An 18,589-nucleotide genomic window follows, 5' to 3' on the forward strand; every position below is an offset into this window, starting at 1 on the left:
TGCAAATGCCATGTTTCCTTCAGGCACTGGCTCTTGCGAGAGGGAAGGAACTGAATGCAGAAAAAAAAGGTGGCATTGCTGGGTGGGATTCTGATAGCTATTCATGTAAACCGAGGTTAAGCACTTTGTCTTAACTGCGAAAGTGAGAGGAACAGCCTGCACTGCCCTCCGAGGGAGCCTGCTGATTTCAAAGGCACCTAGGGAGGTAATTTAAATACTGAAATTTAGGAATGCACATTCTGCTTTAATTTCCAATCTGCCATGGTCTTCCCACAGACAACAGAAAAGCGACTCCTTTCTATGCATTTTACAGCTTACAACGTGGAGATGGTACTACTGCCCCAGTTTCCAGTGGCATTCTGGAAACAAGACAGAATGCCTTGGATACTATACTGATAAAGTCACTGTGTGCATAAGACTGTGGGCACAGCACTTCTCTGCCACATCCTGAGTGTGGTGGGGCAGTGGAGCCCAGAGCCAGCTCCTTGCTTCTGCTGCACATCCCTTACTCCAGTGAATATTTAGGGCAGAACCCTTGGGCTTCTGCTGTCCTCTCACTTATTTGCCTGCACACGAATGGGTTGTACTCAGTGCTTCTGTTTGTCGTTGTTGAGTTGGTTTATGTGTTGCTGTTGTTTTTGCTAAGACTTTACGGGAGTGCTGGTAAAAATTGAAGAGTTAAAGGCATCTTTAGAGTGAAAGTACATCCTCATAATGTATCTACAGGGCACATCTTTCTCATCATTATTCAAGGTCCCTAAAAAACTTGTGAGCGATCGCATATGCTGAAGTTTTTTGGTGATTTTCTTTTCAGAATCTAGATTGAGACTCCCCATACATATTTTTAAAGACAGTCTCATGCAAATTAATTTTTCTTGCATGTATGAATGGAAAATGAGCAGGCTTTTGTACTGTGTTTTTGGGTGCCTGCAAGTCTAGAGGAAATGATAAGGTGATTGATTCCCTTTGCAGCTTTCTCAAGATAATGTCCTCTCCCAACTTCCATTTTGCCTCTCTTTGTTCACTGCGGCCAGCCAGCAAAAGATGCTGAAGCTCAGTGAGATGGAGTGGCTGGGACATACTGCAGAAAGTGCTGATGTGAGCTGCTTCTTAACAGGTTGAGCTGTTTTCACACATCCCTGTGGATGTGCTGGAAAACAGATTACTTCCTAGTATACACATATATGTTCTTTCTCCACTTCTTTCATGCTATGTACGTACAGGAGAATTTTTAATGGCGCAAGATTTCCTGTCCTATGCCTCAAAAATAATAACTTGCTGTTTTATAATAGTTAACAATTCCCAATATTTCAAGACTCGTTTCCCTCTTTCATTTTTGGTCTGAAAACCTAGAAGCACTTGATAAGCATCAGTAAATATAACTGCTTGATACATCTCTGTAAGGTAGGCTGGGTAATGGCCCTGAATTATTTCTCTAAAGAGAGGAACTGAGCCATAGAGAACCTCAGAAAACAGACTGTATTTATAGCCACAGTGAACCATGTGTGCAGTAGTACTCTTGAGAGTCCTGGTGCTTTTCAAATATCTTAGAATTCTAATAGGAGACCTTTGGTATGTACAGGGCTGACAGCACACCAAGAAATATAAGTGTAGAGCGTGCACTGCTGATTTGCTAATTCTGTGGTGTGAATGGGATGATTTCTAGCATGGCAGTATGGTTCATATTCAGGTTAGAAGAAAATATTGAAGTCTGTAAAAACGGAGTGAGAATCTTTAGAATTCTTTGCTGATGGTATTCTGGTGTTTGCTGTTAGCTTTGCATTAATGCCACATCTCCCTGAATTTTTTTTTTTCATGATTTGATATTTATAAATATGTACAGAACAAAAATCCCAAATTTTGTATTGCCAGAAGTCACAATTTTAGCCTTAGTGACTGGTCGTAATGAGGATGCAGCTATTGATTTTCTGCGGACAAGGCTGTTCTTATTATGGAGAGGTTAAAGTTCTACCAATTTTCATGGTATCACTAAATATTTTCTCATTATAAGTCTGGTAGGAAGTCAGAATGGAATTGCTTTGTGTTCTCTTTCTGTGACCTTTCAAATGACTGTCTGACCCTTCATTTTTTCTGCCTGAGGTAACAGCTATACAGATTATCTGCATAAGAAGTCCATTTTTTTCCTGTATCTTGTATACATAAATGATCTAAAATTTGCATGGAATCAGACTGTATTTGATTTGTATAGTCTAGTCTTAAATCTACCCTTTGGGAATTGAAGTTGCATGGTAAAATCAGCACTTTCAAGTAAATAGAGCTACAGAGCTGAATCTGTTCAGAAGTATGCTGTTTGAAAAAAGTCTCTCATAATCCTACACAAATCTCTTTACATTCCCCAAGGCTCCCGTTATCCTCTCATTTTGGCCATAAATGCTAGTTTTACAGGAAAACTTTTATTTTTAAATACATTTCACATTTTAGGTTAAGTGAAAAATCATCTAAGAGGCTTGTACTTCAATTTGCTGTAATGATAAAGTATATAAAGCTTTATTTTAAGAAGCTGCAGAACAGCTTAGCCTCTGGTGCCTCACGCACTCGTAGACAGGGCTCTGATGTGCAGATCGATGCTCAGCACCAGAAATTCCCCCAAAGAGAACCAGCACAGAGTTTACTGCTAAATGTTTTTAAAACTGGTAGTCTTTTTTTGGCACCTGCCATAGTATTTTTGTAGGGGTTAGGTAATAAAAAATGAAGAATTTACAATTGGAAGGGTCAGTAGGTTCTGTCTCATGGTTGAATGTTCAGGCCATTTTCCTGGAGCCATTGGAAGTGTGTTGTTTTACAGCATTGCCACTGCTTGATGTATTGGTTAAGTTCAGGCACCGAATTATCCTCAGCTTATAGCTTCACGCAGAAAGCACTTTAAATTCTACTTTTTGTGGGAAGTGAGGGACTGAAGGGGGACTAAATGTTATTAAAAGTGTGTATAATTGCTCAGTAAAATGATCTCCTTTTTCTGAAATACAACTGCAGCTTGCTAACACATATGAAGTCAGTGTTAATTGAGTTATATTGGGTAGCATGGCACAATCCAGCAAGTCTGACATACGGGGGAATTGCGAGTACCTCAGATGCTGTCTGTGCTATTAACGTATCACATTTAGTTACTGAGGAAACTCTTCAGTATCTTTCAACTCGAATATTTCAACTCGATCTGCTGAACTGCCAAAATGTAATCTAAATAATACTGATGTATGATATTCATGAGATAGGTCTTAGTTAAACAGGATTCCTAGCATGCTGTAATTATTGATAGAGCTTTTAATTATTATTCTTTTAGCAATTACTTCCAACAGTTTTAATGTAATTTAACCCCTAATTGTAATAAAGTAACCTAAGAAAAGAAAGAGATGCCTTTCCCCACGACTTTTTACCTAACAATTTCTTGGCACTGTTCTCTCTATGGCACCACTGGCAGGGAACTGCTTGCCATAACCTACAGATGGAGTCGCCATCTTTCAATGACCACAGGGTAAGACAAAGCCCCAAACACAGATCCAGCTCCATGTTCTGGGCATTGCTGGCCAGGTTTTCCTTGCTGATGCTCCCAGCTGAGGATGTGTGGATTTGTACAAACCCAGCATGGTAGCATGATATAAGTCTTGATTAAGGCTTATTTGAATAGCTTTTTTTTAAGTAAATAAAGCTGCAAGGGAAAGGTACAGGCACATAATCCTGTCAGTGAACTATGAAGGATCAACTTCTTTGCTGCTGGATAAACAAAGTACGAGGGAGAGAAAAAATATTTCATCAAAATGTTAGAAATTCAAGATAAGGAGCTGTTCTAGCTAAGTGAGTCTGACAGCATCCAGGCAGAGATTCATTGCCCTCCCTCAGGTCTACTGAGACTGTGCTGAATAAATAAGTAGGCTTTGCTTCATAAACAAGTTGATTCAGCCACTTAGTCCCTATAGTGTGATTTGCTGACTTTTACTTGTCTTCAATCCTAATCCAGCATTAAAAAATATGATACATGTTTTTAGCTTTGAATTAATGATATTGAGTAGTCTCTGTAAAACAGATTAATTATCATAAAGTGCAAAATATCTAAGTTTCTATAACTTAGTGTTTCCCAACTGACTAGTTCAGGTCAATGCTCAGTAATGTGTCTCACAGATAAGGTCACCACGTTTCTGTTCCATTTTTACACATTACAAATCAGTACACTCAATTTCTGTGTTTGTTACACAGAAATTACTACCATACATCTTAATAGATTGGAAAAAGGGAATTAATAGAATAAATTAACAAATCCATGGAATAGGCAGGACAGAAATGCATCTGTGAATGTAATTGCAAAGTGTGGAATAGTTTGGCAGTACTGGCTTGCTTGCCATAAGTAATAAGCATTGTGAGGTGGTGGCACTGTATATTGTGTTTTTCGTTTCCACTGAACGTGGAAATAAAAGGTTGTTAGTAGAATAAGACACTTGCTGTTCTAACCCGTATTTTTTGTAACATTTATGAGAAACAATACCATTTTTTCTTTTCAGCTTCCCTTTAGTCTTGACTTTTAGTATTCCTTCAATGAAAGGACTGTCTCCAACAGTAGTGTTCAGTGCTCTTTAACTACTGACTAACCTTCCCAAATCGGGACATATGCTAACCTATTTCTTTTAATGAGACAAGTTTGGACTCTTATTTTTTTCCTCCACTCTGGGTGTGGGCAGAAATGGTTCTTAGATTTCTTTTTCCATCTGGTGAATAACTTTAGTTCCTTTCCATGGAGAAGGAAAAGAGGAATTATTTATCTGTAATTGTGTCCAGATTACTCTTGGAGGGGAATTATTTAAGTCCTAGAGACTGTCACTGCCTATGTAGTTAATTAAACTACAAGAGCTTAATACAGGGAATTTTTGATAAAATTCTAAAACATGCATGATTAAAGTGCACAGAGGAGGCAGACTGTATTCTTTGCTTACTGTAATATACAGAAATGCACAGTCCTGGCAGATACATGCAGATGGATTTTAAGTTCAGTCAGCAAAGCAGCCTTCCCATTTCTTGACCTGTCCTTTTTCTAAAAGTTTGTCATAGTTTCCTTCAACAAGACCAGAGGTGTGATTCTGGTTCATCCAAAGGCAGTGGAAACTTTTCCACTGTAAGATCATTTTGTGCCATATATGGCAAGAGTGCTGCCTGGAGGGTTGTTCCTCCAACTCTTCCAGCTGCCACTTTTGTCCACTGCAAGTGAACTGAAATACTCTCTTGGGAACAAGAAGATAAGAGATTTCCCATCGCTTCAAGTCTTTAACATTAAACTGGATGCCTTTTCAGTGTGTGCTGTTCTTAATCAAAGTGTCATCTTGAAGTTGAGAAGTTCATCAACCTGTATTATGTTACAGGTCAAAAAGATGAAAATAAATGTATCCATCTAGTCTTAATGGATTAGTTGTACCATTAATTGTACACCTCAACATATTTCTATGTGTAATTTGTAGCTTAATTCCCATTCATAAATGTGTCATTGGTTCAAGTCTCATCATTCAGTGAGAACTTCTGCCTGCTTTTGTCTGTAGCTGCTCACAGAACAATTGTCTCCCAGTGAAAACTAATTTAAAAAATCATTTTTTCATGCTACCTGAGAGACTGAGATTTTTCTTATTTATCTTGCAGTATTTGTTAAATTGGATCAGAATTTATTCTGGGGGTCCTTTGTGTTTGGTACTGTTCCCTTTGGGAAACCCCATGTGGAAATTCAGCAAACCAAATGCCTTGCTTAAAGCAGTACAATAACTTTCAATAAAAGTGAAAATGTTGAAGTAACTGCACTAAGTGAATAAAATTGTTCAGATGAATTATAAATAATATCTAAATGAAATCTGAGAAGAGACTGTCTCAACGTCTCTCAACTGAGAAAGAACACATTAAGTGAAGCACTGTTAGTCAGAAAACAACGGTCCTTTTGCTCCTCCACATTTCTTTCTAAGTGAAAGAAGTTGTGGGGATGAATGGTGTAAAAAGGAAAATAATAAACAGTGATTTATTATTATTATTGTTATTGTTATTGTTATTATTGTAACAAGCAGAAGTTTGGAGTGAAACAAATACGTTTCTTCGAGAGAAGAAACCGTAAGAAATAAGCAGGAAGTGGTGACTGAGGGCTGCTTTATGGCACACTTACTCCAACGAAAATCCTGCTCCATTAGCAGCACCATTAGCTCCAGCAGTGTTACTCTTAGAAGAAAGTCATATTTCATTCTTACAAGTTCTCACAATCTGATTCGACAGAAATAAAGTTTATATGACAGCCATGAAATGTTGTGCCGTGGCTGCCCCTCTGCACATTCATAATACATCTGAAATGCATTTTTTAAATATTTGTCTCTATTCTTGGATATGAGATTTTCATACCAAATCCATGTAACATTCTGCATCCCCAATGTTTCATGCAGGTTTGTTTCCACCACTCCCCGACCCTTACTGTCTGCGCGTATGAATTCTTTATGTAGAGCCAAGTGCGGATGTGGTCGAGAGATTAATACATTGCAGGGAGGGAGGGAAGGGTTCCCAAAAGGTCTTGAGCCTCCCTAAGGGCTTCCTAGCAGCTGTGATACCTGCGTTCCTTTTAGACGGTTCTATCTGGCAGTAGACCTGCATGCTTCAATTAGTAGATACGCAATTTTCATTTCCCTATTTGCTCTCTAAGCCTCACTGTTGAGAAGCAGTCTCTCAGTGATGCACCACTGATGCACCAGCAGATCGGGATTTCACTCAAGGATTTCTAGCCTCTGAATGTCTGGAACTGTTCTTTCTCAAAGGTGGGAAATCAATCTGATTTCTATATATTATATATCTTATGCAAGCTGTCTGTCTTCATTTAGTCTCTTTATCACAAAATACAAAATCCTTTTATCATTTTCCCCAAACTTACCTTGCAATATCTTGGTAGCATGATATTAGCTTGCACTGGCCTTTCTTCTCTGGAGCCTGACATCAGAGTCCAAATGAGGTCATTAATATAAAAAAGGTAGTGGTCTCATCCTAGTCTTTGTTATGGATGTCTGCAAATTCACATCGCAGAAACAATACCTCGCTCAGTCCAGTTCCAGTGTGCTCTGCAGCCTCTGCTCGAGAGAAAGGCTCAGGGCTTCAGAAGCGTATTGCTAATGGTGAGGAGTGTACAGCTCGAGCAGTGCTGTGTCAGGATCAGGAAGCTTTTACTGTGCCTGGGTTCCTGTCAGTGCTACTAATTCAATCACTTACATATGCAATAAATTCACATGAAAAATTAACAAATACCTAGCCAGCAGTGCCCTCTATTCTTTATCTTTTTCCTAAAAATCTATGCAACTTTCTCTTAATATGATTGGGTTTAATGGCTTCTGGATGTTTTCAGCACAGTTTATATTTCAGCATTTGGTGAAAAAGAATTCTTCCATTGCCAAATAGCTTCTCAATATTAATCCATGGTATATATTATTTAGTTGATACTTTCAGTATCTTGCATTAGGTTCTCTTCTAATTCTGTCTGTGTCACTCCTTAAACTAAAAGGGTCTCTGCAGATGTCTGAGGGGTGTAGCTCAGTAACTGGCAGTGATCTGTTCCTTTCATCTTAAGATCCCTGTGTGATTTTATTCCATTTAAATTTCTAAGATCTGCTACAGGCAAATTTTTAGCATGATCATTAGAGGTAATAGCTCTAAATGTATTGCAGTATACAGGGAGAATAGGACTCCTTCCTCCTTGTAAGCAAGAATCCTAAACAAGGGAATTGAGATCCAAGTATCTTTGCTTTGTGACTTCTCTGAGTGGTTGCTGATCCCTAGAAAGCTGGTCTGGGATTTTACAAGCAATAGCCTACAGCCCACATAGTCCAATCACAAAGAAGTTCATTTAAAACAGAACTATTTGAAGTGAAAGCTGTGGACGTAACAGTAGGTTTTATTGGGACTGTAGTTTCTAGCATGGTTTGGGAAACGAGGCTGAAGTGAACGTGAGTATCCTCCCTTCTCTGCCTGCGGGCTCAGACTGGTATTTGTACTGGTTATGAAGTTGTCTCTTTCTGCAGCAGCAGACTGTTAAAGCAGCTGGTGACAAAATGATATTTCAGACACATTAGCCACATTCCTTCTGCAGAAGTGCTCTAATGGTTGCAGCTTCTGCCTAATACCTTCCTACCTGGTTGGCACTATCACAGAATCACAGAATCACAGAATTGTAGGGGTTGGAAGGGACCTCCAGAGATCATCGAGTCCAACCCCCCTGCCAAAGCAGGTTCCCTACAGTAGGTCGCACAGGTAGGCATCCAGGCAGGTCTTGAACATCTCCAGAGAAGGAGACTCCACCACCTCCCTGGGCAGCCTGTTCCAGTGCTCCGTCACCTCACCGTAAAGAAGTTCTTGCGCATGTTTGTGCGGAACTTCCTATGCTGCAGTTTCTGGCCGTTTCCCCTTGTCCTGTCTCCATTCACCACTGAAAACAGTCTGGCTTCGCCACTCTGCCTCCCACACCTTAGATATTTATAGACCTGGATCAGGTCCCCTCTCAGTCTCCTTTTCTCAAGGCTGAACAGACCCAGATCACTCAGCCTTTCCTCATAGGAGAGATGCTCCAGGCCCTTGATCTTGTGGCTGCTTTTTGACTCTGCTACAGTGAAAAGCCTGCTAACTTCTTTTGTGCTCAGGGCGGCTTCTTGCCCTTTTCTCAGAATTAGTCATACTGCATCTACTGTGTTCAATAAACTCTTTCACTTCATACCTTTTGACAATGCTGTACCTTGAAAAGCTGCTTTGAAAATTTACAAGAGTTTCTGACCAAAGCAAGCAGTGTTGTCTTACTCCTGAAGGTTGTTATCACCTGCTAGTGTGCCTCTGTGACGCAAAATGATTTGTGCAGATCAAGACTAGCCTTGCAGTGTTATCCTAGTAATTCTGTTTTTATCTTTTATTACAGATTTTGAGCATACAACATTTATGAAGTAATGTATTGGATGGATTGTGTTACAATTGATTAGTCAGATGTAACTGGGATTAGACTGGGACACAGTGGTACAAGCCAATTTGTTCTACTATCTCACAGAGTTCCTGTTTCACTAAATTTCATGTTCAGTAAACTCCTGTCTTAAAATTTTGACTCCTGACTGCAGGACTGTGCCTTGATGACTTTAGAAGACTTCTCTTCACCCAAGAGTCAGGGTCTGTTTCTGCTGAAGTTAGAGAAATTTCAGAAAACAAGGACAATATTGTTGGGTTATTGAGTTTGTCTTCTGCTGTGATAGGCAGCATGTCATAAAAGGTCTTTCACAAATTGATTGTTTGATCTTTAAAGTAATTAGGTTTTCTGCCTCTGCTATTCCAGTTGGAAGGCTATTGGAAATCTTGATTGGTCTAATGATCAGAAACCTTCTTCTAATTTCCAACCTAAATTTATTCACAGGCGGTTAATATCCATTTGTTCTTCTGCCAGTTTTGTCCTTAGCTAATTTAGGTTTTCTGTGTCTGGTGTTTATCTCCCTGATGCATTTACATGCTGTGATTATGCTCCTGCTGAGCCATCGTTTTGCTCAACAAAATAAGCCAAAATCTTTTGGTGTCTTCTCACAAGACTCCCTTCACCTTGATTATTCTACTTTGGACATGTTTCCCTGCCTCTCTGCTCAGCCAGAGCTTTACTCAGTTGAAAATTTGCTAGTGGCATTATAACTTGGCACCGGCATTTTCCTGACTCTTCTAGAACAACTCTTCTGAAACCAGAAGTGCACCTGCTTTTTTACAGGTATATTGATGGCTTATAGTCCTCCTGTATGTTGCAAATCTGTCCTAATATTTTCCAAATGATATTTTACAGCTTAGAGTAGATTTATTTATTTGTTTGTTATTGATAATTAACTGCATATTGTGCTGTTAAATTTCACTGTGTTTGTATTGTTCCAACTTGAAGTTCACATTTCCCTCTGCACAGTGACCTGATGCTCACCAGTACTGATGATGTTTCCCAGTAATTAACAAATGTAGTCCAGATCTTTCTGTTTTTAGTATATTTATGGATGAACATATAAGACATCAGTTCTACAACTCATCCACAAATCAACTTTCTTCAGTCTGACTTCAGCACTATATTTTTTATTTTCCCATGAACGGTTTCTTGCCTTCTGTATTTTTTCTCCACTATTTCTCATTTTCTCCAGCTTCACTCATAATTTATTTTGAGGCACCACTACAGACGCTTACCAAAGACCATGGAAATCAGTCAGTCGTGTTTCCTTTGCCTAGAAATCCAGTTATGATTACAAAAAGTTGTCTGGTCGGTCTGACGTTATCTTCTGTTGATAAAATTAAATGACATCTTTTCCATTTTACACTTCTTACACTTTTCTGTGTATGTTTTAAAATCTGTACCTAAAACCCTGCAGATTATTGATAGCCCCATGGGTATCTGGAACCTGTTAGTTGCCTTATTATTTTTCTTATCCCATTTTAAATTTTGACCAACTTTCTCTCATCCTTTTATATGGGACCACATCAGAATTCATATCTGTACTATTAAATATTTGCTACCAAATCTTCATTTCCTTTTATCAGTTCCATCAGAAGTTTGGGACAGAGATTGTATCACGTACTTCTGCTAGAGCTTTTGCTTCACACATTACTGACAGCTTCAGGATTCATGCTCTTATAACCACTTTGGTTTTGGACCACTAATAAGACAATCCATAATATAGATACTATTGTATGTTTTTTTCCCTTAATCATGTAACTGAAAAACTTTCAGCTGTTGTTTTTATAAACTTCCAAGGCCAATCTGAGCTTTAATTTAGGCTACTTATGCTTCTTACATCTGTCTTTGGGAAGGATTTATTGCTATTCCATGTGTGTTTTTTGCCTCATCTTATCCTTTTAACATTTCTCATTCTAATTTTAGACAAGGCTTTTTTGTGTGATTTTTTTTTTTTCTTCATAATTTATTACTGCTGGTTGTCCTTCGTAGTTCTTTCTAAAAGCTTTCTTAAGTTGGTCTCAGTTCCTGGAAGGACTGCTGGATGACAGATAGCTGAAGATTTCAGATCTCATCTACGTCTGAACTGTAACTGTACAAATTACCTAAACTTAGTGAATGACAGCATAAATAATTTGTCATTCTAATGAGACACATGTTGAGCTACACTTTATTATTTCATTAATTTTATCTATGACAATAATGTACAACGCCTTAGAGAAGGCAAAGACCTTCTTCCTACCTTACATAAATAACATTAATCTGTTCTTCTGTGTAAAACAACCAAGAACTGTTTTTTTCAGAACTTATTAGGAGCATGCTTCTGATTTTAAAAAGCAGTCAGATAACTGTGACACCAAAAGGTGAAATTTTCTATCAGTTTACATAATATGCTCAAAAATCTTCAATTTATTACAATTTTTGTTTATTCCTAGATTTGTTAACAAGCGTAACACCAGTAAATGCAGTGAACTTTAATATTCAGTGGTACATCTTGAGAAATAGATCTCCATATTGTTAGGCTTGCCCAGGCAAGTATTACCTCTCCACTGACTTCAAAGGAGATCCTGAACCTTTTTCTTGAAACAAATACCCACTGCATTAGAAATTGCAATTGGTAAAAGCCTTTCTGGCCCTGTTCAGAACATGCTGTAGTCTCCACTTTGTACAGTAGCTCTGGGACATGATTGGTGACATTAGGAAGATGGGTGGTACTGTAAAAAAGGTTTGGGAAACCACGTGTTTTCTTAGTTACATCAGTATAATGTAAATAAAGACACAGCTGGCTCTAATGTTGATCACGACTAATCACCATGCACTGCACTTCAGTTAGACTACAGTGTGAGTGCTAAGGTGAATTTCAGCTTCTCTTCAGCTTTTGAAAACCAGTCTGTAAAGCCAAATGATGAATCTAAGGAAAAACAAGAAAAAATAATGTGGCTGATTCTGAAATACAAGTGTATCAAAAACATTCTGAAGCTGCTGTTTCTAAATGTCAGTGGATAAGATTATTAAGATTTGAGTATCTCATAACAGCAGACAAAGTCTTAATGTAATCAGGAAAGATTGTTTGTCTGAATTCATTGCACAGCACAGTGAATTTTTTCTTATCACATATACATCTGCAATTATACTGACATTCTTTTATTTTCTGTGCTGATTTAAAAATTCTGTCCAAAGACATTTGCATTCTTGTATCCATATTAGGAAAAGAGGCCTTTTAAGGGAATGATGTGAAATTACAGCGGCAAGAGGCAAAAATAAAATTGAGAAAGCCTTTGAGCATGGGAAGGAAGGACAGGATGACCAAAGAGGGCAAAGTAGGAGAAGTAAATGTTGGCACATCTGCCTGAGTGTCTTGGTGATAGGCCATGCAGAGGTGGAGGGAGGAAGCCTGGAGCACACACCAGTTATACCAACCCAACAGAAATTTAATCAAATCTGTTAGGGAGGAACTGAGGTAAACAGAGATGTTGACTCAGTGTGGAATCTTTTGAAAAATCATATTCAGGAGCTGATGTTAAACTTTGGTTTGTGTTTTCTGTTCAAGGGGAAAGATAACGTGACTGGGCTTCTTTTTTTCCCATCCAGTATAATATGTGTCAAATCTTAATGGTGTGAACTTTTTCTTAGCTTTTTTATGCAGGCACAAAAAAAATCCAAACACTGGAAGTGAAACTCATGTACCAGTGACTCAGAATTTCAAAAGCCTGAGAAGAAAGCAATGGGATATTACACTGCTCATAATCATTTTAAGCTGTTAGAAGAATTTGCTGAATATTGTCTGCATGATCCTTAGGCATTTTATTAGTAATGATATTGGACATTGATGGAAATGCTTAACTACAGAAAGTCACCTCCTAGTTTACATGTTACGACACCTGATTTGGAAGACAACTACTTCTGTCTGTTTTGTAGTCTCAGCCATTTCTGAAATAGATTGTGCAAACTTCATGGTACCAACAACTAGTAGATAGGGTGGGTGTGGAACAGGCTTCTCACATGTGTGGTCACAGCACTGAGCCTGGAGCTCAGGGATTGATTGGACACGTGCTCTCACATACAGGGTTAGGATTTTGGGTGACCTGTGTGGAACCAGGAGATGGACTCAATCCTTGTGGTGGGTCCCTTACAATTTAGGATTTCCTGTGATTCCAAGAGTTCCTCTTAATTCCCTACTAGCAAAAATACACTGAATCCCACAGTTTCTGAGCCTTTTGTAAGCTGTTCTACTGGGTTCTTGTAAGACTGCTTATCAGCTTCAAGGAATACTTTTCTATACCAGCACTGCAAATACTCTGCATTCGTATAGTTTCGGTACGCCTCTAGGCCAAAGGCAGTTTATCACCTACTCTCTTTGAACGGATGTCTTTCAGTGAAAACTGGCTCATTATTTTTAGCTTGTTTCATTTATAAGCAATTCATAATCCAGTCTTCAAAACCTAAAAAGCTACTAGTGAGTAATTGGAAAATATCAAAACAAAATGGAAAATGGTGCCACCATAAACACTGCCATAGCATTGTAAGTACTTCTAGAAAACGTTTGAATAATGAAAAATCATCAGTTTATCATAATGGAATTTCAGTAAGGCTGGGAGTTATGATTCATCAACATTGCTAGGGATCAGTTGGCATTCCAGCTCTGTGCTCAGACTTGTAGAATTTTGTAGCTTAAAGTTATTAAGTTTCTGTTGATCTTAACAGCTGAACAAAGATTCAATTTAGCATTGAATTCAATTCTACACTGTGCATATTTTTATGGGCTGCTTTATTCATGTACAAAGTGCATAGCTGAGCAATTCCATTTTTGTAACCATAATTGATGAATAGCTTGAGTTTTACTTATTTTAAATAGCAGTGTAATCAATGCTGCCACAGTATTTTTAATAGGTACCAAATAAGCAAAGGTGGGACTTGCATCAGCAACTAATTCCATGACAGTTCTGCTCCACTTTTCCCAGTGAGGGAACTGTGTCTTAAGTGTTGGGAAATCAGTGCAAAAATGGTTTTTATAACTTCTAAAATATTTATCAACATTTTTTCAGGTGCAATAAAACACTTTGAGCCCCTGAGGTTTAATTTTGCAAGAATTTTCATGCGTATGTAGTGATTCTTTCTGTAGACCTACTGCAGTCCTGCGTGTTTGGGCTTGAATGAGATTTTACTGAAATGTGAGCGATCATTACGGATCCCTTCATCTAGATGTGAAATGCCAATGGTAGAACATTAAGTATCTTTAACAGTACAGAACGCAACCCAACAACCAAGGGCGTGAAGTTGATTGCATTTCCAATTAAAAGTTGAGGAGACTAACAGTCTGATCTGGAACTTGGCCAACACATCATCACTTTGCGTCTGTTCTTGCAAAAACGTGCCAAAGGAACTCACTCTGATAGCCATGTGTGGTCAAAATTTCTGCTTTGTCTAAATAAAGCCATTTCCAAACATAACACATAAAATCCCATGCCAACATTTGGCAAAGCACCTCTTCTGTTCAAGCATTTGTGCTGGAAAAAGCTGTCTATATACAGCGTCAAGGCAAAGAGGTTTGAAAGCATTTATTCTGAATTTCCTAAGAAGCTGAATGCTGCTGAAAATCCAATTCTATGATTGTCATTTACTTTCCATCCGTTTGTAGAGCTATCAGAAAAGTCAATGGGAGGCATTGATATCAAGTGTAAAATACACTGTGAAAAATTTTAAATGTATTATTATTGGTTGTTAAAATGATAGACGTTTTAGAGCAGTGACTGCGGGGTGAACTCAGCTCATGTTCTGCTTCCATCTGGCCTGCTCCTGTTTCCTTGAAGAAGATGGTAAACAGCACACATTGCCCTACTAGAGAAATACTCTCTCCTTCACCTGTACAGTTCAGGTTTGGAGTCACATATCCGTGTAATCCCAGAACAGGCAGTGAGCCCTAGAACTGCTGAGGTCAGGACCTGAAGTGTAACTCAGGAGTGCCCTGTGGCCATCAGCCTTTGTCCTGTCAACATCTGACTTCCCTGGAATTCGGTAGTGCTGCTTATGGAACGGAGGTCGGCACAGCCAACCTTAGGTTCTTCTCATGCAAAAGCCCTGCCATGAAGGCTTAGGCTTCAGGCACATGAAACAAATGGGCTGGTAAATGAAATGAAACCACACCACAATGAACCGGTTGTGATAGAGTAACAGCTGTGAAGGAGCTCCCATGGCACTGTTCTTCCTTGCATCCTGTTTCTGTTACTCATCTCTGAAGGCCACTGCTTTTCTCCTGGTCTTTGATGTGAAAGCGTGCAGTGCAGAAGGAATCAGAAGCTAGCCCTTTAGAATGGTACCAGGAAATACTGAGTCAGTGGCTGAGCCAGTAATGTCTTCTTGTGAGGTTATTGCTTTATTTTTTTTCCTCTGTCTGGGATTTTAACTTAGGACTAGTGTTTCCGTATTGTGAAGAGCCATTTATAAAACAGAAAGTGGGAAATGTGAGCATAGGTCCTCAGGTTAAGCCAAGTAACTTCCTGAGGTTGAGAAAAAACAACGTACTGCCAACTAAAATTTAAGAAGAGAGCCGCTTATTATGGCCTGAGGCAGTACAGTACTTAAAATGTCTTCATTTCAGGTGACTTCAGCAGTATACAAAGTATATTTCACCTACACCTGAAGAATTCAATGGGCTCAGAAATGCTCCACTGAAGCTCACAATGCTCGATGCCTGTTTGAGGCAGGCAAATTCTCAGTCTGGGGAATTATGTTCATTATGTTGCAAGAGTTGTTAATGTTTTCAATTTTCAGAAAGCTTGGAAGAATTAGCTGAGTTAGGGCAGGTCATTAATAAAATATTGACTTTGTAAACATCTTTTAAAGTAATTAGACTGAGGAGTAATTTCTGCAGAACTCACTTCTGAGACCGAAACACAAGGAAAAAGGGAAATGACTGGCATTCTAAATCAGATCCTAAATTCAATCACTGTACGTTCAGAAGAACTTTTGCTTTACAGTGTGTGGGATCAGCCTTTATATAGCTGCACACTTTTCAATGGGATACATAAAACTTGATGCTTAGATGCTCAGTTCAAAAGCAGCGGAAGCAGTGAATGCTCAGGGCATCTGAAACCAAGATTATTGTTATTAATCAGTCCAGGTATCAAACCACCCAAATTTGAATAGTTTTGTAGCTCATGTTCGTTTTACATTGACAGGAAATTGCAAATAGTTTTCCTTATGTTAGTAAAGGTCTTACAGAAAAACTCTTGGGAGGTATTCAGAACGGAGCCATCATGCTTAGGACATGTCTGAGTTTTGGTCAGCAAGTGGCTGGGTGCTGCACTTCTGCAGTAACGCTGGTAATTTGCCTTCTAAGAAGGTTTGATAAATGTTACAGTAGATAATTTCAACTGCAATGTAATTAGCTCTTTATTGTCTTTTGTGTGACTCACTTAAAGGTTCTAATTAAGGATATAGTAAACACGGACATTTTTCCTAATGCTTTAAGCTTTTCTTAGGTGTTTTTTGAAGCAGATTAATGTTTCCTGTTAGGGCAGAAATATATTAAAAACCTTGGCTGATCTGCTCAGCTGAGTTTCTGTTTTTTAGCAGACAAGTGTAGTGAATCTGAATAGTATTTTAATTCAGCTAAGTTATAAAGCGAGTTTGGATAGGATTGGATTACATTTGAGCTATGAATGTGTTTTGAAAGAAAACAAAAATGAAAGGACATAAATCATAACATGTTTATATGTTTTGAGCTTGATTTTTTTCTACTGCAAATTTGATTTGGCCTTTTAATGATGGAGAAAACACACAAGGTTGCCGGAGACCTCAGTGCTCCATCACACTTCCTTTTTAAAAGTGTTGTATGTTTGTTGAAACCTTGTGGTGTATTGGCAAGAGAACTTCTGCTTTCTTCAGGGCATAAATACTTATTTGTCAATATCTAATTCATTAACATCTGTTCCAGGATTGTTTTTGTGTTACCATAAAACAATGCATGCTTTAATCTTATTATCATAAATAGTAAAATGTATATTCCTTTCATTGACTACATTTCCTGTTAAAACCTGTTTGCTCTCCTAAGGCAAGCAATGCTGTGACACGTTATTTATCATTGTGGAGATCAGACAGCACCAACGTGAAAGAGTAGCTGGTATCATTTGGGTCAGAGTGCTGAATCAGAGCCCTCCCTTAACACATACAATACACACAGTGTGTGTACAATACATGCAGTGTACACACTCCTGTGATTGACACTGACTTCAGTTGAATGTTCCTGACGACCATCTGCAGGTTTTAAATGCTGTGCAGTCGCACCAAGGAGAAGGGGGCAGCTCACGCTCTCCAGAGCAGCAGTTGCTCTGTAAACAGCCTCAGTACAAACAAACACCACTGGTGCCACTGTACACAATACGAGCATCTCGTCATTCCTCACAGTTAGTGCAAACCCAGATTGGGTCCAAAAGCAAAGAAATTTGGGAGAGCCGTGTAAACCTTTACTCTGCTTTGGCATTTCCTTCTCTTTCAAAATAGCTTTGGCTTTCCAGGAAAGAGCCATGTGAAGGAGAGCAGGAGTCAAGGTTAAAGTCGTCATGTCCAAGGCACCCGTGTGTTTTTATCAGGGAGAGGCATTGTCTGCTCCGGCACTGTGGATCAATAGCAGCAGGAGGCAAGATTTCTGCCTCAAATGTTGAAGTCACTTAGACATGTGTTTGAAATTCATTCTACAAAGTCATTCCAGGGCTTAGCAAAATCAATCCTCATCCCACGTTGGGAGGGAGGAAATAGAAATCCATCACCTTTTAACACAACACATTGCGCAAACCAACAGCTTCAGTGTGACATGAAATCTTTGCAGATTTTGCAAAGCAAGCGCTCTGTCTTTTCCCTTATTGTTTGTCCTTCACTTGACATACAGGAAGAGATGCATCAAGAAGATGGCAAGAGCCATGTGTCACTTAAAGCATGCCACAGCTGTGTTTGCCCTGGAATGCTCCCTCGAATCTGTGTGAACAAGCAGGCACTATACATCAATAAATACACAACTTCATCTGGCTGTAAAGTTGAGCGCGCCCCTTTGCCGCCCTCCCCTTTGAGCAGAGCTGCCCCCGGCCGCGTCGTTCCCCTCTGCCCGACGGCAGCGCCCGCTCGCTCGGCCCCGGCTCACTTGTTGCACGGTGCCCGGTGCCGTTCCCGGTGCCACCCCCTGCACGCCCCCCGCTCACCCCGCGGAAACTTCGCAGGATCGCGTTCCGGTGCTGCTGCCGTCCGGCCGCGTGCAGCCTCTTACCTGCATGTGGCCCTGGTACATCCTGCCGGCCGTGCTGCGGGTGCCCCTCAGGCCGGCCGGTTGGGTGCAGGCTGGGAGGGGGCACCGGGCAGCTCTCCTGTGCGCTCGGCTGAAAGAAAGAAAGAAAAAAAAAAAAAAAGCCTAACCCTGGAAGAGCTATTTTTGTCAAAGATTCAGTTCGTCCTGGCAGCTCCCGTATTGCTCTCGGTAACCCAACGAGGCGGGCTGCTTCCTTGCCTCCTTCCTCCCCTCCTGTCTCTCTTCTCCCTCTCTCCCCCTTCACTGCGGTGCCGCAAGCTGCACCGGAGCTGTTCCTCGCGGGGTGCTGGGGGGAGGCGGGCCGGGCCGCGGCGGCGGCGGCTGCGGAGCCG

Source organism: Centrocercus urophasianus, unplaced genomic scaffold (genome assembly GCF_019232065.1).
Source record: "Centrocercus urophasianus isolate 14NV4802_14NV808 unplaced genomic scaffold, USGS_Curo_1.0 seq_19, whole genome shotgun sequence".
NCBI classification, from domain to species: domain Eukaryota; kingdom Metazoa; phylum Chordata; class Aves; order Galliformes; family Phasianidae; genus Centrocercus; species Centrocercus urophasianus.